Raw genomic sequence first — 25191 nt, forward strand, 5'->3', positions numbered from 1 at the left:
CGCAGCACCGCCATGGGGATTCCGACCCCCTTCCCGCCATCCTGGTCCTGGCGGTAAAAACCGCCAGGAACAGGATGGCGGGAACGGGTGTCGTGGGGCCCCTGGGGGCCCCTGCACTGCCCATGCCACAGGCATGGGCAGTGCAGGGGCCCCCTAACAGGGCCCCATAATGATTTTCAGTGTCTGCCTAGCAGACACTGAAAATCGCGACGGGTGCCACTGCACCCGTCGCACACCAGCAACTCCGCCGGCTCCATTCGGAGCCGGCTTCATCGTTGCTGGGGCTTTCCCGCTGGGCGGGCGGGCGGGCGGCCTTTTGGCGGTCGCCCGCCCGCCCAGCGGGAAAGTCAGAATGACCGCCGCGGTCATTTGACCGCGGTGCAGTCTTCTGGCGGTCTCCGCCCGGCGGGCAGCGCCCGCCGGGGTCGGAATGACCCCCTGTTTCATTAAAGCCATGTTGGTAGCCCTAGAGTTTTGCCCCATGTGTGGTGACACACAAGCGATTAGCAATTGCAGTGATTTAAGCAACGAAAAATGAAGATAATAGCTATAAAAACCCAGGACTGAGCATCACCTGCATTGTGTTGCCCATATTTATGTTCCTGTTCTCGCGGTATCCCAAGGACCCCATATGTCCGCTCTGTGGGGCAAGGTTAATTCTGCAAAGAGAACCACATCTTCTGAAAAGTCGAAGAGCCTCATATGATAATTTCAATTTGCGTCCTCAATAGCCTCTTAAATAAGTCTTTGAGAAAAGTGTATGTGGTGTAACATAAATTTGCACGAATATGCAACAAAACGTTTTCATAATAAAGGAATTATCGGTTCCACCAAAAGCCCTTCCGTAGCCCAGCTATGGTCTTGGGCAAACCTTTTACCCCATACTGTATGGAAATACTGCGTAAAAAGCCATCAACAGCTGGAAGGGGACCTGTGAAGTGTCTGCCCCTTGTTGCACAACACATGCTGTGCTTTTTAAAAACTTTATATCCGTTTGAGCTGCAACGTTTTTGCTTGAAATTTGTAAATTACAAAACCAATGGTGCAACATACAAGTACCTTAAGCAGAAAACACGGTAACTAATGAATTAAAGTTGCAGTGCTGGGCTTTTCTTTTACCAATCACTTTTATCAAGTTTGTTAGTTCAATTAGATCAACTGCACTGAACCAGTACCTCAACTCCCAGAATGCATCAGGTTGGTATACAAAAACCCAGAGCAGGGCATTGCATCCTTTGTGAAGGGGACTCACCAGGTACCCTAATCAGAGTATACAAATAGTGTTGCCTAGTGTTAGTGTCTCATTAAAGGGCACCCTTTACTGTTCTTCTCTGCCCCAGTTATGAGTATCAATATAACACTCCGACAGCCCAGTGGTCTTGGTTCACCAAGAATGGAAAGAGAGGGATGAGGTTTTGTGTGGAATACAGATGGCTCAGTTCTGTCTCCAAGACAGATGCTCACCCCATACAAGAGCAGATGAGCTGATTGATAAGTTAGGTGCAGCCAAATTTCTGAGTACCTTTGACTTAACTGCAGAGTACTGGCAAATTAGGATGGCACCTGGAGCAAAAGAGAAAAACCGCATTCTCAACACCTGATGGGCATGATCAGTTTACTGTTATGCCCTTTGGCTTAAGAATGCCCCTGCCACCTTCCAAAGGTTGGTGAATCAAGTCTTTGCTGGCTTGGACTCCTTTAGTGCAGCATATCTAGATGATATTGTGGTCTTTAGCTCCAACAGGCAGGATCACCTGGTCCACCTGAAGATTTTGCAGGCCCTGCAAGCAGCAGGCCTCTCTATCAAGGCATCCAGATGCTAGATAGGGCAGAGACCTTGTAGGTGGAGGCCAAGTGCAACCCTTACAACCCAAGATCCAGACAATTCTGGACTGGGAAGCTTCAAACCCAGACTGAAGTCAGGGCATTCCTTGGCTTGACTGGATACTACAAGAGGTTTGTGAAGGGATAAGGATCCATAGTGACTCCCCTTACCTCCAAGAAAATGCCCAGAAAGGTTAACTGGACCTTAGTCTGTCAGAAGGACATTGACACCCTAAAAGAAGCTATGTGCGCAGCACCAGTTCTGAAAGCTCCAGATTATTCTAATCAATTCATTGTGCAGAGAGATGCCTCTGAACACGGGATAGGAGCAGTCCTGTCCCAGACCAATGATGATGGCCTTGACCAACCTATTGCTTTTATTAACAGGAGGTTAATCCACAGGGAGCAGCGTTGGAGTGCCATTGAGAGGGAGGCATTTGCTATGGTTTGGTCACTGAAAAAGTTGAGACCATACTTGTTTGGTACTCACTTTATAGTTCAGTCTGACCACAGACCTCTCAGATGGCTCGTGCAGATGAAAGGAGAGAACCCTAAACTGTTGAGGTGGTCCATATCCCTACAGGGAATGGACTTTGTTGTGGAACACAGACCTGGGACTGCTCATGCAAATGCAGATGGCCTTTCCAGGTTTTTCCACTTAGATAATGCAGACTCTCTTGGGAAAGGTTAGTCTCAACCTCTTTCGTTTGGGGGGAGTTATGTAGCATAAAGCCACTGTTGGCATGGTTACCCCCTAATGTTTTGCCGTTTTGTTGATGCCAGCTTTGATTGAATGTGTGTTGGGACCCTGCTAACCAGGCCCCAGCACCAGTGTTCTTTCCCTAAAAACTGAACCTTTGTCTCCACAATTGGCACAGCCCTGGCACACAGATAAGTCCCTTGTAAATGGTACCCCTGGTGCCAAGGGCCCTGTGACCAGGGAAGGTCTCTAAGGGCTGCAGCATGTATTATGTCACCCTGGGGACCTCTGACTCAGCACATGCACACTGCCTCTCAGCTTGTGTGTGCTGGTGGGGAGAAAAAGACAAAGTCAACATGGCACTCCCCTCAGAATGCCATGCCCACAACCCACTGCCTGTGGCATAGGTAAGTCACCCCTCTAACAGGCCTTACAGCCCTAAGGCAGGCTGCACTATACCCCTACAGTGTCTTAGCCAATTTTTAGTTATTGTAAGTGCAGGGTAGCCGTACTAAGTATATGGTCTGGGAGTTTGTCAAAAAAGCCTGCCGCTCCCAGACATGTTTTTGGCCACATGGGGTGAGTGCCTTTGTGCACTCTACCCAGGACAGGCTTTGTTCTTGGTCACAGAGGTGCTTCACACCTCCCCTGCAGGAACTGTAACATCTGGCGGTGAGCCTCAAATGCTCTAGCCTGGTGTTACAGCGCTGCAGGGCATTCAGCTAGTGGAGATGCCCGCCCCCGACATAGCCCCTAACTTTTGAGGCAATAATAATGAGGAAAACAAGGAGTCATCACCCCCTCAGCCAGAACCACCCCTAAGGGGACCAGAGCTGAAGTGACCCCCTCTTTGGAAAATCCTCCATCTTGTTCTGGAGGATTTAGCCCAATAGGGATGTACTCCCCTCCCCAAAGGGAGGCACAAGGAGGGTGCAGCCACCCTCCAGGACAGTAGCCATTGGCTAATGCCCTCCAGCCCTAACACACCCCTACATTTTAGTACTTAGGGGCGACCCTGAACCCAGGAAATCAGATTCCTGACAACCTGCAAAGGACTGTCTAGCAGAAAAACCCAGCAGAGAAGAAGAAAGATGACATGCTTTGGCCCCAGCCCTACCGGCCTGTCTCTAACTTCAGAGAACCTGCACCAGCAATGAATCCTGCGGGCCCAGTGACCTCTGACTCGGAGGACTGCCCTGCACCTAAGAAGGATCAAGAACTCCCATGGACAGCGGACCTGTCCAACCAAGAAAGAAGAAATCATCTTTAAAGGGACTCCCACCTCACCCGGTGCAGCAGTGACTAGCAGGCGGCCCTCACCTAGTCGGTGGCTGGCCCGAGAAGCCCCCCTAATGCCCTGCCTGCAACGTCTGAGTGACCCCCAGGTCCCTCCTTTGAATCCTATTACAAACCTGATGCCCTGTTTGCCCACTGCACCCGGCTGCCCCTGTGCTGCTGAGGGTGTGTTTTTTTTTGTGTTTTTTTTTTGTGTGCCTACTTGGGACCCCTCCCCCCCTCAAGTGCTCTACTAAACCCCCCTGGTCTGCTTCCAGAGGATGCGGGTATTTAACTGTCGGCAGACCGGAACCGGAGCACCCCCTGTCTCCATAGGAAGCCATGTTATTTTGGCTCCTCTTTGACCTCTGCATCTGACCGCCCCTGTGTTGCTAGTGCTGGGTGTTTGGGGTTTACTTGAACCCCCAACGGTGGGCTACCTATGTCCCAGAAACTGAACTTGTAAGTGCTTTAATTACCATATTAATCCAACTGTACTTACCTCCCCCAGGAACTGTTGAAATGTCCACTTTTAAAATTGCTTATTGCCATTTTATGAAAAACTGTGTACATTACTGTTTTGGTTCAAAGTTCTAACTATACCTATGCCACGTATCTTACATTTAATGTACTTACCTGTAATTTGAATCTTGTGGTTCTAAAATACATTAAGAAAATAATATTTTTCTATATAAAAAAAACTATTGGCCTGGAGTTAAGTCATTGAGTGTGTGTTCTCATTTATTGCTTGAGTGTGTACAACAAGTGCTTAACACTACCCTCTGATAAGCCTAACTGCTCGACCACACTACCACAAATAGAGCATTAGTATTATCTAGTATTGTCTCTGTCAAGCCAATTGGGGAACCCTTGGACTCTGTGCTCACTATATCTCATTTTGATATAGTATATACAGAGCCAGCTTCCTACACCGCCCTTGACCCAAGTTGCTCTTCCCGCACCTTCGACTCATCCCATGTGAGGAACTTGTCATGACGTGATTTAGTGTGATTTAACCACTGTTGACAAGAGGAGCGTTGTGAATAGAGCTACTGCATACAGTGAGAACCCTGGGAGGCCATAAGACACCCTAAGGCTAGCCAGATCGTGATGTGAAAAAAAACATTGTTCTGCACTATTGGTGACCATGGCCTGGCCGCACTGATACTTGTTCTGAATTGGCCATGACTGCAAACAACTCCCCATGGTCCATAGTGAATAGTAAGGATGAAGGAACGAGGAGAGGAGTAAGGTAGGAACCGACAACCCTATCCTCCCCTGCACACCTATCAGGGTGCCCCAGGTTCAACATAATACACATGTATATCTGGAGTTTCAGACCATATTCTGCAGGCTGGTGCCATCATTTGGTGTTAAGTCACTGGGACCGAGTTATAAATTTATAGTAAGAACAGAGAACATTTTAAGGTAGAGACCTGCGCAGCGGTTTCTGCTTCGAGGGGCTTGGGGTTGAAGCTCTGCCCCTCTAATATGTTTTTGCAGAAACGATGCAGGAATTTCAAATACATTGATTTAAGTCTGGGCTGCCTTTGCCAGGCTGTCTGCCTCCTTTGATCTGAATGAGTTGAAAGCCAGGTAGTACTCCTACTTTATGCAATGTGATGCATTGTGCAGGGCTTATCTTCTTAAAGCCCTTCATGCCATGGGAGCCTTTGGTGATATCTACTGAAGTGACACTGCCGGTCTTGGGCATTACAGGCTCATCCCTGCGTGAGTCCAGATGTCATTTAGAGGCATTGAACACACCCTTTTGTCAAAGGGGTTGGATGAAAGTGTGCTAAGTGAGATTTGGTGCCTTGTCTTTGGTAATGGTAAGTGTTAATGCTAAACCAGTATTGGGTATATTGTGCGGAGATGCCTGGTCACGCTGACCTCCCTCACTGTGACACATCAGGCCAATGCTGTGGGTTGCTGGCCCCTTTAGTAGGGGAGCTGCTTTATTTGTTCCCCAGGGAAGTTGATCCAAAAGTCGTGCAGGGCTTTTGCTTCTTGGCAAAGCTGTTTCAAATATCCTTCGTTTTTGAAGGAGTATATAGTGAGTGGATTTGTGGAATACCGGAAAAATGTCAATCCATTCAATGGTGGGAGTATGCATGCCTAACACATGGCACACATACTCTGTGCTTAATAATTTTGTGATTTATTTAGATTGATCTGCGTAATGGTTCTAGAATGTTCTATCCCAACCCGGACATGTTTTGATTGCTGGCTCTGTCATATGGCATCAAAACACCAATTTTAACGGTCCCCGTTGGGCTCTTTATTCATGCCCTTCACATTAATGACAAAAACAGGATCAATTTCCAAACAATCTATTTAAAAAATGTTAGGATAACGCATGTCAACAATTTATTTGTTGTTTCTGTTTTAGGTGTTTTACTTAATCTTGCATTCCGTAAAAGTGTTAGCTATTTCCATCATGTTGTATTTCTTTGTTTATTGTTTTTTTCGCACATCTTATTATTCTTACAAACTTTGAGCTGAGTTGCGCCAGGTGTTTATCACAGGCTGCAATTGTGAGCTCTGGAATTTTGGCTGAAGGCAGCGTGAGTTTTCCCCAGTGCCTGTCATGGGATTGGCCTCTCTGCATAGCACAGAGAATTCTGTGTAAATGTGTGTGACACAGCTGTCAAAATATTTAAAGGGCAAAAGTAAACTAAAAACCTATTGTTTTCAGTATTTTGCTACTTAAAAATCAATAAAAACAGCTTTAAAAAATGAAGGCAAAATGTTAGTGGAAACCACGCCAAGGATGCCAGGTCGAACAACCATGATTAAAACCTAAGGTCCGTCTGCTTTTAAATTTGATGGGCAGACCATTATCATGGCAGTATGTATACTACATTGCCATTGTGACGAGTATACGTGGCACCAGGATATAAATCAGGCCCCTTTTAGTTGTTTACAGTGGAAGTTCTTTTTTAAGTCTCCAACTAAATAAATGTTGTCATAGAGATTTCATGAATTGCTGCTCTTTCTATTGACATAATTGACATAACAGTCGTTAACATCCATTTTAATCTTTTAGCTTCTCTCTACTCACTATGATATGTTTATGCTACCAGGTTAATTAGTAAATTTTTGTCATGTTAAAAAAAACAATATATTGGGACATCTGATTCCAGAATGGAATAAATTACCTGTTTAAGATCAATTGGTATATTTAATATTTGCTATTGCTATTAAACAAGTTTGCCCAAATCAGAAAGAGGTTATTCAAGTTTCATATAAAGCATAGAGAAATGTCATTTATAATCATAGCATATATTTAGTTCAGTTTACATCATAAGTCTAAAATTTCAAACAGAATCATAATTGGACTCCTTTTTAGTATTTACTTAAATAGGCCTCAGTCAGACACTATTTTAGAACCTGTTTTTAGGATTAACACTTTTGAACCTCCCTAAGAATACTTATTAGTCCAATATTCCTTTTGTTATTATTTCCATAGGCATTATTGGAATGGTGATTACTTTGTTGTCAGGTTAGGTTGGTAATGATTCTTAATATTTGTGTAATTCATGAATTGCATTTGTATGCATAAGTCGCTATTTTTATTTCAATGTGATTTGCCTTCAATACCTAGCGTATACTTTTTGTATGATTTTATAGTTTTTGTATATTTTTTTTTTTTTTGGTCTCACAGTGATCAATTTATGTTGGCATCTCCTTGTATTTTCAAATATTTTATACTGTCATTGTATTGTTTAATCTTTTCTTTCATGTTTTACTGGGAGATTGTACTATATAGTGGCACACACTGGGAATCACAGAAATTTAGTTTACATGTGTAAGCCATAGCTCTTTTACATACTCCAGCTTTTTAATCCGACTTAAGGCCCTATCTGCACATGATTCTGTATAACTGATTGCAGCCAGTAGCTATGGGTGCTTCCACAAGCCTGGTTAGAACAATTTCTTCCAGAGTTGGAGCTGCACGCAGTACAAGGCACTGAGCAAGCACATCCATTTTATAGGTCCTGAAGTTGTTGCACTGTACAATTTGCACACTACAATAACTGTTGAATATATTAATGGATTAGGCTATAGGGCTGTTTTTTAATGTTTGTCAAGACTACCCAATCAGAATTGCTTTATAAACCTTCTTGCTTTCTTACTAAATTATTTTTAAATATTTGCTTTAAAATGCACCATTTGCTAATTTATGTTTACATTTGTTTTGGTGACAGACACCGCAAATCCCACGTTTTTGTCATCGAGCTTGCTTGCTTCCCAACGTTTACACCCCACCACTTTCAAATGTCTCCTGTCACCAGTGGATACAGGGATGTAATGCAAATTTTTGGGACGTGCATCCTGATTATGATTTGTTGTCTTTAAGAAACTTCGTGCCGCCCACCTAAATTCAGTCTTGTGTGAAGTGTAGGCAGACCAAGTGTCTGAACTAAAAGGGAGAAGGTATTTAGTGAGAAGCTGTTTTGGATCCTCATTACAATTTGTGCTAGGGCTTCTAAGGAATGCAATGCTCTGATTATAGAGTTCTGATATGGTATGGACCTATATTTAACTCCTCTGGTGTAAATGTATTTCAGTGGAGTAAGAATTGCAAGCATGTTCGTGTGCCCAGGATGGAAAGGAGCAGCAATGATGTATGAGTGATGAAGCCTTCTCTCTATAAAAGTAGACATGTGGGGTGTGGTCTGGCCACGAGTGTTGATGGCTGCTTGAAAGGAGGGCTCTGCGAGGCAGTGGGCCTCTGGCCGGGAGTGGGGGCACTGCGGGAGCGAGGTGCCTCTCACTGCGCTGCCAAGGACTGATCGGGGGGCTCCGCTGCAGGGGGCGACCCCTGAATGCGGAGCGCGCCTGTGAGCCCCAATCAACGAGAGCCGCTCGGATGCGGCCTAAAATCGCGACCGAAGCCGCAGTCTCCCGCATCACTCCAGCCTGGCGTCGCCCACAGAGGGAATAAGCTGGGGCCGGGCAAAATTGTGGATGAAGTGTGCTGCGGTAGGGACTCAGAGGTGAGTTGCCCTTACCGGCTGGGGCATCACCCCCCTCACCTCCCACCATGGGGGCCCTCTTCTGAGAGCGGGGGCTCCTGGGCCCACGCAGAAGCGGTTCAACTGGGGGACAATGGATAGTGGCAGCTGGACATTCTGGACATTCTCACCTTGGTGGAGGCACGCATGGACAAGATCTGTGCCTCGGCCACAGGGGGCGCTTCTGTCCGGTGCAAGAGGCGACCAAGACGACTGTGGCGACCCAGGAAGAGGAGCACGTAAAGGATGGGCCCGCTACAAGGCCGCTCCCCACCCCTCCCACACCAGTGGCCGTGCTCACAGTGGCCCTCTAACCCCTTGCACGAGGACTAGCCAGGAGGACCCCAAGAGCATCTGACCTTGCAAGAGGGGGGGGTGAGGGCCTGAGGCCTATCTCCTAGACGGCGAGGAGCCCTACCCTAGGGCGATCATTCGACAATCCATCATTACTGGCGAAAACAGGTGAAGGATGGCATGACAACAATGGCGAAACAGTGGAGACATCTGACTCTGGCTCCCAAGTCCCTCGCCCTCCTGCCCACTGCGCAGATACCTCGAGGGCCCACCAGACTTACCAGGAACCCTGCACCATTGCGACTGGGTGGCGTGAGTCACCCGCATCCACCCCCCCCACCCCGAGCATAACGGGCGGAGGGAATGTAGGATACCGGCCACAGCACTTGTCAGGAGCTGGTCCATTATATATCGTGGGACCTGTGCTCCCACTAGCGCAGGGTGTCATAATCCCTGCATGAGGAGAAGGTGGCTCCCTTCACAGGCACCCCTCCCTCCCCCGCCTCCCAATAGGCGGGCACCTACCTTCTTGCCGAAACATCCCCCTCCCTTTGGACACGGGCTTTGCCGCAAACTTCACCCTACCTCCGCTAGTTGCCAGACGCACTGCTAGGAGGGCCGAGACCCCCCCCCTCCCTCCTTCATATTGTTTGTTCATTGCTGCACAGTGGCTCTAACCTACACCAGCATTAGGTGAGAGACCGCCGAGCCTCCACATCATCGCACCACAGTCGTGACACTGGGCCAGCGATGCCAGGCGGCAGGTCTTTGAATAAGAACTCAGGCAAGCTGGCGAGACAACTGAAGCCTACTACACTCAAAGGCACCACCCCCCACCCCAGCGATGTAGCAGACCGCCTGGCCCCACACTATGACCGATCAAGCACAGGAGTCAACCATGGACCGTATCCTCCAAGAGATCTTGGCGGTGGGTTGCAGAATGGAGGGGATGGACAATGGTATGGCCTCACTGACAGCGGAAACAAAATCCATACGCCTGGATATTGCAGGCTTTCAGTCCCGAGTGACGGGGCTAGAACAGCGTGTGGCGACGGTGGAAACCCACGTTGCTTCCTCGCAGGATTGGGACCAGGAACTCCTGTATCTCCACAGCAAGATGATAGACTTAGATCAGAGCCGGAGAGACAACGTCCGATTTCTTAGGATTCCCTGAAACCATGGAGTGCACTGATATCCACTCCTTCTTGCTGGAGGCCTTACCCAAGGTCACTGGCATGACTTTCGAGACCCCCACCCCAATGGAGTTTCAAAGAGTGCATAGACTAGGTCCCAAGCGACCCGATACAGCCACCCGCCCCCGTCAGATTATAGCCTGCTTCCTGCGACACACGCAGGCCCGCCAACTCCTACAGAGAGCCTGCACCCACTGGCCCTGTTGGATGGATGGACAGGAGATCCAGATGACAGCAGACTTCTCCAAAGAGACCAGTGAGCGTAGGAGGGCATTCCTGGCCCTCCGACCCAGGCTGCGTCAGATGGAGGTGAAATATGCCTGTTCGAACCAGCGAGAATGTGGATCACAAAAAATGGTGTCTCATAAAGACTTTTATGACCCTGGGGACCTGCGCTATTTTCTGGATGGCCTCCAGCCCATGGACACCACCACTCCAACCCCACCTCGGGATCTACCTGCAACGGCCCAGAATGCTTCGTCCCAGAGCCCTGCCCCCAGAGGGTCAGACCGGCATCCTGTAGACCTTCATCCCAGGGGGAGGGATCTGGAGAGACTCATGAAGAACCATGATGACGGGGGACAGGTGCTACATGCGGTGGCGATTCACACGCCAGTAACAGACAGGGACAAGTCTCGCTCCCCCCTGAAGCCTACCACGGCAACCACCTGAACTCAAAGCTTACCACTGCGCCACAAGTAGTCGAGCAGCTGGCGACCCTGGCCCCCCAGGTTTGGACCAATCGACTCCCCACCGTATCGCTGGCTGGATGAGTATTAACCCACATCAATGCATTGTACTTGTTGTTTCATTGTTGTACTGTAATGGACTCCTACAGGTTTGATGGGGATGATAGGCAGTCCATTAGGTTGTTCAGCACCCGTCAGGACTGTTGGAGTCCTGGACCTAACATGCCTTTTGACTTTTGAAGTCCTACAGTTTGTCTACACTCCGAAGATAATGGTTTGCTGTCTTAATGCATCTGTTATAATGTTCATGTGGTCACACTTTGCACCTCTCTCACCTCCTTCCACTGTCTACTCTCCCCTCCCCCCGCATCCGTGCAGCAGTATTGACATTACAATGGCCCAGCTTCTCCCAGCCCCCCCCCCCCATCCAGAAACCCACCCCGCTCGTGGGCGGCCTGCCGTGTTCACCATGGCGATCTCCGTCATGCTGGTCCTCCCGCCACCCTGCGCTACGCTACACCGACTCCCATTAGGTGCAGACTCACTGAGCTATTACAGCTCGACAACCATGGGGTGTTTGTATCGATGCGCCTTGATGGCTCCGCGCCTCCCCTCCCGGCCGGGGGCCCGCTGGCTGAGCACTGGGGCTCCTTGGGTTCAGGCTTAGACCTGCAGAGTACAGTTTAGGACTTGTGGGGCTTTTGCTCTGCTCCCCCCCTTCCCTCATTTCCCCCCCCCCTTCCTCTTCTTCTCTCCCTGAGTTGAGGTCTGTTCTGCTACTCTTGTACTTCTTGAGTACACTTCAACCACTCTTCTCCCTACCCTTTTTTTTTTCTCCCTTCTCTTTTCTCTCCTTCCTTCCTACCCTGTTCCCCCACCCCCCCTCCCACTTCCTTGTTCCCTTCCCTTCATGTGTCTTTCTATATTTCTCTTCTCTTTCTACCCCTGCTGACCCCTCTCTCCCACATACCCACCCCCTCACCTCTCCACGTCAGCCCCCCTCCTCGGCAGCCGGGATCCCTTGGGCACTCCATCCTTCCCTCCCCCTGCATCTCCATCCATCCACCCTGCCCGCAACCTTTACGGCTTTCTACTATATAGATATCTATCCTCCCCTGCACATTTTGTTCCGTTCCCTAACCTTACCCACCCTCGCTGCCACTTCTGGACCCCCCTGATGGCTAGTCCTCCATCACCACCTACCCCACTAAGGGTCATATCTTGGAATGATAATGGCCTCACCTATTTCATTAAACGAAAGAAAATACTCTCATATCGCAACTCTAAACGTACTGATGTGGCTCTTCAAGAGAAACACCTTGACATGGTCAAATCCGATAAAATGCGTCGGGACTGGGTAGGGACAGCGTTACTTAGTTGCAACTCTTCATCGCAGGATACAGGAGGTAGCGTTCCACGAAAGTGCGGCATCGCGATCATACTACGAAATAGTCTACCTCTCACCGTCACCAAGTCATGGGTTGACCCGGAGTGGTGATACGTGTTCGTCAAGCTGAAATTAGGAAGCTCTTCAATATGTGTGGGCTCCGTCTACGCCCCAATCGGTTCAAAATGCCAGTTCTTTCTGCGCATCAACCGCCTTCTGTCAGAAATTGGGGCCACTCGATAAGTAATTGGGGGAGACTGGAACCCGACCAGAGACGCGATAATGGACAGGACCAGGCCTCTGGACATAACTAATAACGGCGACAGGGCCCTACAGTCTGATATAATGCAGGACGACAGTCTGGTAGACCCCTGGAGACTGAGACACCCGGCTGATAGGGAATGTTTTTTTGTCACCAATTCACGGCACCCAATCCCGCTTGGACTACTTTCTTATCTCACAGCATAGTGGCACACACACTGGACGCTTGCCTACTAGATGGAGGTTTGTCGGACCACTCCCTGATTCATTTGGCTGTCCAGCTGGGCCTGGTGTCCCTGGGCCGCAAGCCATGGCGATTTGTTGTCCAGTGTTACCGATCCCCACACGGAAAGGCACAGTTGCGAGCACATGCATCCACTTATTCCGTGGAATCCAAGAGGGTCACGTGGGCGGCGGCCAAGGAGACTATACGCGGACATATGATGTGTGACGCCGCACTGGCAAACAAGGACGGAGAGGCACGACAAATGACCCTGGAAACTGACATCAGACGCCTAACACGACAATATACGGACCAACCCTCCCTCTCCACCGGTATACGATTGGAGTGCGCCCGCATGGCCTTGAAAGAGCTATACACTTCTCAGGCTGAATATGCGCTACATCGCTTGCAGGGACGACACAACGAACAGGGTGAGAAGGCTGGCTGCCTGTTAGCAGCATGCCAAAGCCCCCGTATGGCACAACAGTTTGCGGATAGGTGGAGCTGCTCTTAACTGGCCACAGTGTAAGGAGGCCGGCATAGATCATCTAGCCCAGGTACTAGAGGACGGCAAGCTCAAACCGTTCGCCAGGCTGCAGGAGGAATTCCACCTCCGTCCCAGGAAAGGAATGGAGCTACCCGAAACTCCAACGCTATATGCACCAGCACACTGACATTACCGAATGGGGACTACAACCCTCGCCCGTGGTTGCTTACCTGAAGACATGGGGGAAACACAAAGGCGTAATGGCTGGGCTACATGAGGTCATCACAAGTCACCCTACAATGGCAAACCTGCTTAAAGCGGACCTTTGACTTGAAGGATTGGATAGACATTGTGGACGTGTTGGACAGAGGCACGCACGAAGCCTGCTTAAAATTTTCTTTTCAAGATACTTCACGACTGGTACTGGACCCCGGTGAAATTGCACAGGATCGGCCTTCTTCCACATGTGGGACTGCTGGTGCTGCACGGAGAAACACTGATTTGCTTCATATCCTCAGCAGTTGTTCGTCGGTCCGGCCTTTATGGATTCCTGTGGAACGCACTCTGGAGGACTCCATTTCGCTCCCACCCCCCTACCCTCCTCTCTTATCATACTGCACGACATGGACTCTCTACCAGCCTTGTCACGACTGCAACGAAGACTGCTACATACAGCACTAGCAACAGCGAAAATATGTATTCTCCGACACTGGAGAACCGTTACCCCCCCAACCACGGAAGAATGGGTAGTGGCAATGACTCGTATAGCTGCACATGAGAGAATCATTTACAACCTCCAGGACCAGGCTGCCCTCTTTGCTCAGATATGGGCCCCCCTTGTTTCGGACTCCCCGCCGCTTCCGGCCTACTGCTAGCTTCTTTCATCCTACATCCCCCCCCCCCCCCCAACACCATTCCGGCTACCTCTCTCCCTCCCTCTCTCTTTCTCTCGTTCTCCCTCTTTTTTTTCTTTTTCTGTCTTGGGGCCCACCTCAGCTTCTCCCACCTCTCCCTCCCCTCCCCTTCACCCAGTAGGTGGAGTTACTTAGGGTTTACTTAACGCTGACACCTTGGGGAGCCCGTCACCAGCCACTTAGCCCCCCCCTTCTCCTCCCCCCAACCCTATTTTGCTCTCTTCTGTCTCTCCAACACCAGCCCCCGTCTTCTCTCTGTCTCTCTCACAACTCCCCCCTTTTTTTTATTTTATTTTTCCTCCTTCTCCGCTTCTATCCCCCCTCTCCTGGCAAGAAAGGTTGTCCCACTTGTCACCGCAAAGACCTTCGTGAGTATCTCTTCGGGGCGACGCAGAGCTACAGTACTACTTAATTATTCTTCAGTTTGCCTCATGAGATAGTTTCTGGTCTGGGAACGATTCTTCTTGCATGCGTCCCCACCTTATTATCTCACTCACAACACCTGCTCCGTGACCTAACCACCCTCCCCTCGTCCAGACCCTCCTCAGGCTCCTGCACCCCCTCCTTCTCAGGAGTGCCGCCCAAGTGGTACAACCATGCGCAGTCTTCCCAGACGTCTTTTGCAGTTGACAACCCACCCAAGTCTTCATCCTCCCCCCCCCCCCCCTTTAGCAACCCCTACCTTTAATCGTGGGTCCCTGTGAGACGGTCACAATACTAAAGGAAGACTCCTGCCTCCAGACTGCCTGCGAGTGCACTGCAGACCCTTCAAATACACTGACCCTCAACGACTGGGTAAGCCACGTACAGGGGTCTTATAGCCGCAAGAGGCGAGCGCGTCCCGGAACGCAGCCTAAATATAGTGTACGATGTCATCTTTAATAGCATAATGCCCCACGAACAGTGACCCCTACCCACCCCCTCCCCCCTGTGGTGGCTGTCCCTTCTTCACTATTATTAGTTACCCTTCTAACCGCCACCGTCTTTTAATAACTGTTTGTAAATGCTGTTGAAAATATCTAGTCTACCCTGTTTCATATGAGATGAAGTTTGTACGGCTTCCAAACTACAATGTACGGGAATTATCACCCTTGGTCTATTAAAGCTGTATCAAACTGTGTTCTTACTATTAAAAAACAATTATGATACAAAAAAGTAGACACGTACACACAAGGAAGGCCGGTTTTCCGTCTCTGTATGCAGTCACTTTCCTTGATTCCAGTTAGAACATTAGCTGTGTGACCCCCTAAAATACTCCTGCCCAATGATACCAACTACTGAGGCCATAATGGTTGTCTTTCAAGTCAGAAAAGTAGCAAAAAGCAAAGTCTACAGTAAAGGTCAAAGACAAGAATGTTTCTTTTCCAAACTTATTTGCGTTGTATTACATATATTGTCTTTTGATAATACTATAAAATGTTGTCCATTCACTCGATCTAACGACATGAACCTTCATGCAGTGAACACATTTCCTCGGTTTTCACATGCAGTGGAGACACTTGCATGCACTGGGCAGATCAGAGTAAAGCCAACTGATCAATTTCCCCGCATTACCACATTTAAGCAAATTGCCATGCAAATTGAGTCACTCTCTAACATCTCAGAATGATCACTGGAGAGTTTCAGGAAAGCTGGAACAAGTACATTCACATGTTAACTTTAATGCTCTGCCTGTGCAATAATTTAGTTGCTTCCCAGATGCGAGAAGAGGTAGGTGTCATGGTAATGCAAGACGTTGTGTCCAATCCGCTTTCAAAGGTCTATCTTTTGCCTGAGCCTTTTTCTGAGCCCAGCAGCTCACCTCTGCAGTTTCAGCCCAGCGAGTAAAATACGTGCATGTGTAACCCAGACATAATCGGTATTTTCAACGAAAACAACAACAAAAAAAGGTTTGCAGTGTTTTGACTTCCGGGGCACTTAAGTGCTCTGATGCTCCTTACAGTCTCCATCCTCTTTGTGGATGGTGGGAGATAGGAAGGGCTTGTCACCTGCCCCAGATGAGCATGCGCGCCTGAATATTATCAGTCCAAGCAGCAGGTGGTCCTAAACATCTAGAAATAAGCAGCACATCAAATCGGAATAGATACATATAAAACATTCAAGACCACAAGTGTCTTCTGTGCAGACTGAGTGACATCTGACAATGTAGCGAGACTTAAGAGGGTTGAAGCTTGGGCAAGGATGCCTCATGCTTGACACCATGAGCCATTCCTGGGCACAACTTTGCAATCAGTGTCTCTATCCATGTTGGGGGGCCTTTAACACACAAACCTCGAATTGCAGAAGTGAAGCAAAAAGTCACAAAATGCAGGGCGTTTTTAGTTTCTCTCTTATTCCCTCAGAACAAGGAGCATCTGTCATATCAAAAAGAGGTAACTTTGCTACTAAACTTTATTTAACATGTTCATTCAAAAGCCATCATAAGTGATTCAGGGTGGCAACTACAGAATATAAATTAGGGTAAATTCGAATTCATGAACTGCTGCTGACTTTTATGCTTCTCTAGCCACTTTGAACGTTTGAAGACCACAGCCTTATCGGCATGCTTTAATTTCTTATTGTTATCCTATGGATGAAGGCATATTTGTCAGCAGGAACGTTAAAATACTGAGAACCCTTCCCTACCAAAATATTTGCCGAGCTGTAAGCACATCAATTCATAGAATTGCTATTGCTCTCTCCATGTGAGCAATCTTAGTTAATTATTGGGAAGCACTTATATTTTTCCCAAAACATAATGTGGGGAAAAAGACTTAAAGTAAAATTAATATTTACATCATAAATAAAGGCATTTGTGTTATAAAGCCGCCATATCAAGTTGTCTCGTGCTTTGTTTCTATGAATTCTGATGTTTGTAGCTGTGCTTTCCTGTTATGGAAGCAGAATTGCATGTACCCTAATGCTAAATAGAAATAGAAGCTAGACTCCCCGAGCCCTAACTGTAAGATCAAATTAAGGACTCCCTGGACATATTAGTGACCCAGGAAATTCTCCTGCAGTGTGGCAATTAGATAATTTCAACAGCACAAAGGCATTCCCCAATAGACTGCAGTAGGTGTTCAAACAGACAGAACACCAATAAGTATATTTTCTGCTTTATTGGGTTCCAAAATTTCTTCTTTCCGTATAAATAAATACATCCTTCAGAACTGTAAATATAAAACATGCAAATACATTAATATTAGTAAATTATACACATAAGACATACCACACTACATACCAATTACATTAGAACATCACTATTAAATGTATAACATGAATACACAGCAAAAAACATACACCAAGACAAGACATCTAAAAAAATATTCGTCGTCGTCGGGTGTAAATAGATCAATTTAAAAATCAAAATATATATATTTGTGCGCAAACGAGCGCAGCAACAGGACCAACTTTCAACAGTATACAGTATGTATACTAAATTCCCAGACACCACACCGCCAGTTCGATTATTGCAATGAGAAAGGGTCCGATTAAAATGCTCAGTCCAAATAAATAAGACAGTATAAACATTGCTATTATGTGCCATAACTAATACCACTGCAAATATATCACCAAAGGTCCCTCAAGGTCCAACATGGTTCACGACTTGTTCACAACAATTCTTCTCTTGTATTCATGAGCTGGATCTTTCTTAACATTACTAGAATACAGTAAGCATCTGTGTACATAAAAATGTTACATCATCCGATTCTGTCAAATTAATGGGCACCGTATAATACTAGGAGTATAATGTGCTCTCTACATAAACTCCCAGTTGAGTATTACTGGATACGTACGATTGAGAAAAGGGGGAGTATAGTTCCAATCCCCAAACGTTTAATATATTTCAAACTTGTATAAACTGTAATACAATTGTGAAATTTTGAAGGAACATAACAGGTTTGCACCCATTACTAAAATCGGGCCTCCGACTTTTCTGTAATAGGGCTTGCGTATGTTCAATGAAAATCATTCCGAGCTACTAATATTAGTGTCGTAATAGTGACCACATCAGACAAGATTACATTAGTGGTCACCCAAGGTAAGATTAACCACAGTGATAACCTTGGTATACCAGGCAGGATTGCCAGCAGTAATATAAAAAAGGCTTTATTAATTTGCAATACTTCTACATGGCTGACATGACAACCATAGTTGCAATGCCCCCGGCACCGAGGTAACATTAGTAATAAGTCTATCCATTGCTGTATGATCTATCACTCAAACATTGTTGTTCAAATATATATTGGAAATGTAACCATTTTTCTACAAACATCTTATGAGTTCTGAAAATACAAACATTTATATTTTTAAATACAGGCTATTCAGTTGTGGAATATCTATATTAATTCTGCAAAGCATAAGCTTTCAAATTAGATACACACAAGAAAGCTATATATAGGTAGCAGAAGAGCAACCTGGGTGTACTACTACTATTGGACAAAGCTCTCTCTGACTCTTGAGTGAAGGTCAGCATCATTGTGGGATGTGACAGTTTTGATTTGTAGCCTAGTATGGTTGAACTGTAGCGTTTAAAGATCTTCCTCCTCTTCACTTCTCTGAGGAGGTGTACTGCAAGTTGTGTGTTAAAATCTATTGTATGACTGCATTGTATGACAGTCTTGTATGACTGTGCTCTCTGCTGGATGGAAGGTGATACAAAACGACAATCGGAGGTAGATAGCCTAGCTGTACTCTACTGCTTGGGCATACACAATTTGTAAACCTGAGTCTAGAGTTTCCCAGTTGCATGTTGCTATGGAGGTTATTTCTCCTCCACAAATAGTCAGTGGAGTGACCCTAGCATATCACAGGTGACAAGCTGCAGAATTTACAGACCCTGGTCATGGTCTGTATTACTAATTAAATGGATCCCATGCCTGGCCTTCATGAAAGCACTTCTGAAAAGAAACTAGCATATCACGTTTATTTGTATATATTGCTGTTCTGTATATTGTTTCCATCCTACACATTAAGGTAGGGTGTCTCTGACCACCCTCTAAGCTCCAATTCCAGTGCATCATGTTTATTTTTGTAATTACTTCAGGAGGGAGCTCTTTGAAGGCAGAATATAGTGATTTCTATCCAGCCATATTGACGTCACTGTGTTCATGTTAGGAAAGGTATACTTTTGTTTTTGCCGTTGTACTCTTCTGTATTAATCAAGTTTGTGTAGTGTCTTGCATGATTTACAATGGAACCGTCCTCGCTCCTAAGGGACTCTGTACTCATGTGATGTAATCTCTAGAACAGAATGTAATGAAAGCATGGTTTAGAATGTTGGCGTTCACAGATGCATGCAGAGAAATAAAGATGTGTGATTTACAGCTGTGTGTGGTTAGTCATTGGCGGGTACCCAGGTTGCGAAAGACGCTATAGCTGGCGAAGAGATAGGGGATAAGTAACCTGAAGAAGAAGGTGCTGTCCTGGAAAGTTTGCCTTGGTCCAAGGAAACTGCTTGTGCGTGCCGCGTGTGCCTTTGTTGAAGTGCTGAGTAGATGATTGGCATATGTGGAGTCAAAGCACAACTTCAGCTGGTGTGAAGTTTGTGAATGGAAAGAGAGCTTCACTAAGAAGTCTACGCATCGTTTGTCAAAAAACTACGATCAAGAGCCTACAAAAAGGTGCTGCGCTGCCATGCAAAATAAAGTTATACAGTGTATGAAGCCATACCGCTGAAGGCAGCTTCAACTAGATTTACAAAGCACAGGTAAATACCATCATCAGATACCAAATAGTGCTGCAAGTCAAATATCAACCAGGTGCAAGAAAATGCAAGCTGAAGTGTAAAAAAAATAAAATAGATGACTTACTGAGCCTGATAAAGAGAGCCATGACAGTTGACGGTAGCCCAAGAGAAGTGCCTGGGATTGGGCTAAAGGAGTTGCCTATATTTACAGTGCCCCGAAACTTGGCAGAAGGCTGTTCTGCTGATGGAGCCCACCAAGGAACACCCTGAGGCTGGCCCATCGCAGGGCCCTGGGTAGGGCATGAATGGAAGTGATCCTGGTTTCCAGTCAAGTGGGCCAAAGAGAGCTCCAATCCAGACGTCAGTAAGTTCCACACTTGCCTACAATGCTGCCACATCCCTGAAACCACCACCACCACCATTCAATACTGCCAAAAAGCAAAATATTGGCACTAGATGGACTGCATGGATGGACACCTTTGAAGATGTCATTGATGCACTTGAAGAGACTGATAACAGATTATCAAATATCTAAAAATTCTTGCTGATGGGATGAAAGAAGTCATAAGGAAAATGTAGAGAACTGACGAAGAAGTCACAATACCGTCTGGTTAAGAATGCATTGAATCTCAAATTTAATCCAGCACCAAACGTTGATTATGAGAGAGATGTTTTTAGTCATGAACATCACAGTTGGTGAAAGAATGAATTGAAAGACATGACACACTCCTCAAATACAGTAAGTTCAACGATGAAGAAGCTATGTGGCTAAGAGTTATTGATGGATCCTTGTCCAATTCATTCAGATGATGAATGCTGAGAGAAACTCTTAGTATGGAGCGAAAGTTGATGGCGGCCAGAGCTGAGGAATGTGCTGAGACAAGTTGCTAATATGGAGGCCGGAGGTGCTCTGAACGAGCCAGTTATGATTCTGAAAAGTAATTTGAAACAAAAGACTGAAGGGCGCCAAATGATGTCTACCTGCAAAAAGTTCTGTTTTAGATGTGGATTTTCATTTCCACACAAAGGAAAGTGTCCTGCCGCTGGACAGCTATAAAAGGCTATGGTAATGAAAACCATTTTGTGACGATGTGTAAAGGAAAAAGCAAGTGCGTCGCGGCCAGAAGCAGCTTTCAACACATGCCCTTAAGGCCATGCAGCGACATCAGTTGAGGCAAATAGATATTAAACAAAGTTGATCGGCACGTAAAACATCGTCAAACGTTTATTCCGCCTCAATAATAAATGAAAGTGAAGAACGTGATGGTGCCATGCTTATGTTTACCTCAGAAAAATAAGTATATCTGACTGGTTGTATTTCAACACCAAAGTCAGTCAAAGAAAAGTCAACATGTCAAAAATATACAAGCATTGTCCAAAGATTATACTTAAAATATATAGATGTTCAATACCTTTAATTATCTGCTGCGATGCATCAGTAAATATAATGAAGAGAAGTACTATGAACTGTCTCTGTTACTGCGGCTTACACTGTCAAAGACCAAAGTGTATACCTGAGCTGCATCAACACCCATGAAGAGTAAAGGTTCATTTGTAGTGGCAGTGAAACATAAGGAAATTTACAAGCACCGTCCATGTGCTTCAAGGTACAGCAGCAAGTGCCTGCTTGCTCATTTTCCACACAGCTTGTGACATGCGACTGTGATCTGTGAATTACGCATGAATGCTCATCACAAAATATTAAATCACTTCCCTTCATTATTTCATGGCTTAGAAAAGTTAACGACTATGAAAGTAAAGCTGCATATTAATGAGGATGTCCGTCATGTTGCTCAGAGACTTAGGCAAGTTGCTTTCCAGTTACAAGAAACTGTTGAAAGATAACTTGAATTGTTACTTAAGCATGATGGTATTGAACGGTTTTTCCCATACTAGTAGTGCCCACAAAGGACCGTTAAGAAACTGTGTGCATATGCACTGACCTGCGTCAGCCACATAAAGCAATTGAATAAGAATGACATCCAAGTCACCAAATTGCTGACATCATAAAGCAGTTGAATGGTGCCACATTTTTGTTTCTCGACTTGATGTGAATTTAGGTTATCAGTTGGAACTTGAATAAAGTGGCAGGTATATTACAGCCTTCTCTACACGTGTTTGTTTGCTTAGATAAGAGTTTTGATGTCATTGGCTGCAGAACTTGTCACAGGAGTCCTACAATGCATCATAGAACCTGTTGTGAATGCATTAAATTATAGTGATGACATGTTAGTTTTCTGAGCTATACATAAAGGAGCACGATAAAGCTCTCACACAAGTATGTCAATTACTCAGTGATGCTGGTTTGACTTTGATGCCGAGACGTGTGAGTTCAATAAGCCAAAATTTTAATTCTTTGGCCATATCTTTTCTGATGGGGGCATGACCTGATCCTGCAAAAGTGCGTGGTTTTGACAAATGCTGAAAACCCAAAAGATGTTTCAATGGTAAGTTCTCTTCTTGGAATGGCCAGTAATTGTTCATGATACATAAAAGACTTTGCCACTGTTAACGCTCCATTACAAGAGTTAATGAAGAAAAATGCTCCTTTTCAATGGTTGCAAGAATGTGAGAAGTTTTAAGAGAAACACTCAATTGAAAATGCTACAGAAATAGCATATATCAATCCAAAGCTTGATACAGAGGTTGTGGTTGACACTAGCCCTATTTTGTTAGGTTCTGTCCATGCCCAGCATAGTGGACTCCCAGGTGCTAGATGGCGTATTGTGGCCTACGCTATTAGAAGATTGTTCCAAACAGAACATGCTTACTCACAGCCTCAGAAAGAAAATTAGGCTGTAGTATGTGCTTGTGAACATTTCCATGTATTCCTGTACAGAAAGCATTTTACTCTGGTGGCTGACCATCAAGCTTTGCTGACCATCTTTGGCAATCCAAAAGCCAAGATGCCTCCTCAAATTGAATGATGGGGATTACGATTTCAAGAGTACAATTATACAATTGTGAATTGACCGGAAAAGGATCAAAATCCTACTGACTACTTTTCAAGAGTGTCTATACAAGGCCTACTTTAATCTCATTGTCAAGTACACACCTGCTGTTTCATTATGCCAGATTGTCACTGCCACAAGTCACAATAGTGACCTACTGAAATTATTCCATAATTACACATCAATCATGGAATAAACACATTTGACCTCTCAGCAATGATGGTGAATATCAAAAATACGAAAATGTCAAAGTTGATTTGTCCATAACTCGGGAAGGAGTTATATTGTGAGGACTGAGCAACCCGATTCCAGAGAGTCTGCAACAAAAAGTGATTGAAGTAGCTTGGAAAGGACATTGTGGTATTGTTGCCACAAAGACAGCTTTCAGAGACTGTGTTTGGTTTCCATACTTAGACAAAAGAGTTGAAAAAGAACTCCAGGCCTGTCATGTATTTGATTGCCTGTCTAACAGAAGTACTCAACATACACTTTAACATGTCAAATCTCTAAAAGTGCTTGTGAAAGAATAGCCTTTGATTTTCTTTGATCCACTTGATGATAGACATTATTTAATTGTGATGGTTGTTGAATACTCCTATTTCCTTTGGTTGAAGATCTCTCCTCCATGACTCATGAACTAGTAATCGAAAAACTTGATCTTTGCAACATTGGCATTCCAGCCGTTGTGAAGTCTGACAATGGTCTACCCTTCAACAGTAAAGAATTTATGGAGCATTTGAAAATAAAGCATCAAAAGATCACACCTTTATGACCACAGCCCAATGGACTTGTTGAACGTACTGAGTACACTAAGGAAAGCAGTACAGTGTGCAACTCTTGAGAAGCTCAACTTGAATATTTTTATTGAATTATACTCTAATAGCTGATCGTTCGACACTCCACTCGACCACAGGTGAAAATCCTGCGACTTTGATGTACGGGAGAGCAGTGACAACCAAGTTACCTCAATGGATCACTGAAAGAGATAAAAATTAAAACATGATTTGTACGAGGGTCTTTGTTAACAAACAGAGAATGTAAGTGTAAGCTGGCAAGAGGAGACCTGCAAAAGGCCTCTCATTCAGAAAAGGAGATTTGCTGATTGCTTGGTAGATGTGCAAAAGAAAATCTGATGCTCCTTGCAATGCTGAACCTTTCCAAGTAGTGTCTACCAAATGACACATGGCACCTGGCCAGCACCCTGGGATGTCTGTTACCAGAGACTCTTCTCACTTAATACCTGTTTCACCGGTCTTCAACTTGAGATGGTGAAAGAAATACTGATTCTGAAAACTTGGTGACTGTTACTGGTTCCTTACCATCTTTACGAATCTGTGCCCCTGAAAATGATAGTCTACATCTTCCTGTGTGTGTGTGTGTGTAAGTAAGGGGTGATGTAGTGTCTTGCAGGACTTAAAACAGAAACTTTGTGACTCCTAAATGACACTGTAGTCATGTGGTGTAATTGCTAGAATGTAATGAAAACTTGGTTTAGAATGTTCAAGTTCACAGGCACACACACAGCAGGTGTATGATTTACAGCTCCATGTGTGGCCTGGTCATTGACCGGCACCTGGGCTGGGGAAGATGCTACATCTCAGTAGGGCTTTAGGATCAGGCTATCTGGTAAGATGGCACAAGAACAACCTTTATTATTACTGACTCTGGCTAGAAGGCCTGTCTTGCTATAGTTGAGGATGTGGCTCCAGGTCCTGCAAGATGACCTTGGAAAGTGGCCCAAAGAGGAGACCTGACTTGGCTCATTCTAGTCCTGGGAAGAGTCTGTATAGCCAGACTTGACTCTTGTTTTTTTAGTTGCACTTTCCACATAACGCCATGCAGTATCCTACAATCTAGACCAGTGGTTCCCAACCTGTGGTCTGGGGACTTCTGGGGGTCTGCAAAGCCTCCTCAGGGGGTCCACGACTGCCTAACAAATTAAATAATCTTAACATATTAGGGCCCCAGCTTTAGGTACTAGCTCAGTTTTTTTTTTTGGGGGGGGTGTCCTGATTCCAATAATGATTCAGTGGGGGTCCCCACGTTTGAGTAACAAAGTGGGGGTCCACAGAAGTCAAAAGGTTGGGAACCACTGATCTAGACTGTCTCTGCTGCGGTGATTGGCTTTGTCAATGCTTGCCTCACTGTCAACATCTTAAATATTACATTGCTTTTAACTTAATGTGCTGTTTTGTAGAACGCAGCTGTTCCCAGACAGCAGCGGCTGCCGCAGATATCAAGGGGAGGGATTTCGGGGGTGCGGGGTATATTCAGGGACCAGAAGGGACGGCATGGGAATAAATT

The 25191-nt window shown here is 45.8% G+C and overlaps 1 protein-coding gene across 3 annotated transcripts in view; it reads left to right on the forward strand.

The window, feature by feature from the left end:
- LOC138249750 (signal peptide, CUB and EGF-like domain-containing protein 1) overlaps positions 1-25191 on the forward strand; it is a 325594-nt gene that overhangs the window by 43573 nt on the left and 256830 nt on the right. The window lies entirely within an intron of this gene.

This window comes from Pleurodeles waltl, chromosome 1_2 (genome assembly GCF_031143425.1).
Source record: "Pleurodeles waltl isolate 20211129_DDA chromosome 1_2, aPleWal1.hap1.20221129, whole genome shotgun sequence".
Classification (NCBI taxonomy): Eukaryota; Metazoa; Chordata; class Amphibia; order Caudata; family Salamandridae; genus Pleurodeles; species Pleurodeles waltl.